Source organism: Penaeus monodon, chromosome 24 (genome assembly GCF_015228065.2).
Source record: "Penaeus monodon isolate SGIC_2016 chromosome 24, NSTDA_Pmon_1, whole genome shotgun sequence".
Classification (NCBI taxonomy): domain Eukaryota; kingdom Metazoa; phylum Arthropoda; class Malacostraca; order Decapoda; family Penaeidae; genus Penaeus; species Penaeus monodon.
Window position 1 is genome coordinate 41,604,258 of NC_051409.1, and position 329 is coordinate 41,604,586.

Genomic DNA, 329 nt, shown 5'->3' on the forward strand with positions numbered 1-329 from the left:
GAAAAAGAGAGAGAGAGAAAGCAAGAGAATCAGTTTTTATATTGTGCTTGTAAGCTCTCAATATGACCTGAATGTCCTGAAGCTTCCCAATGCCTCTGAACCGGAGATCGGCCCAGCGGGAGATCTAAAAATAAAGGTTAGCGGCTTCATGACATGAATGAAGAGAAATTGAGAGGCGGAAAGGATAATAATTCGGAAATAGAAGTCTGGCTGAAGAAGACTGAACAAAAACGATAGATTTAAGAGGACGATGAAGAACGTCAAAGGTGATAGAGATTCAGAATAGATTACATTAATCCACTCTAGACAGAAAGGGATATTTCAGAATA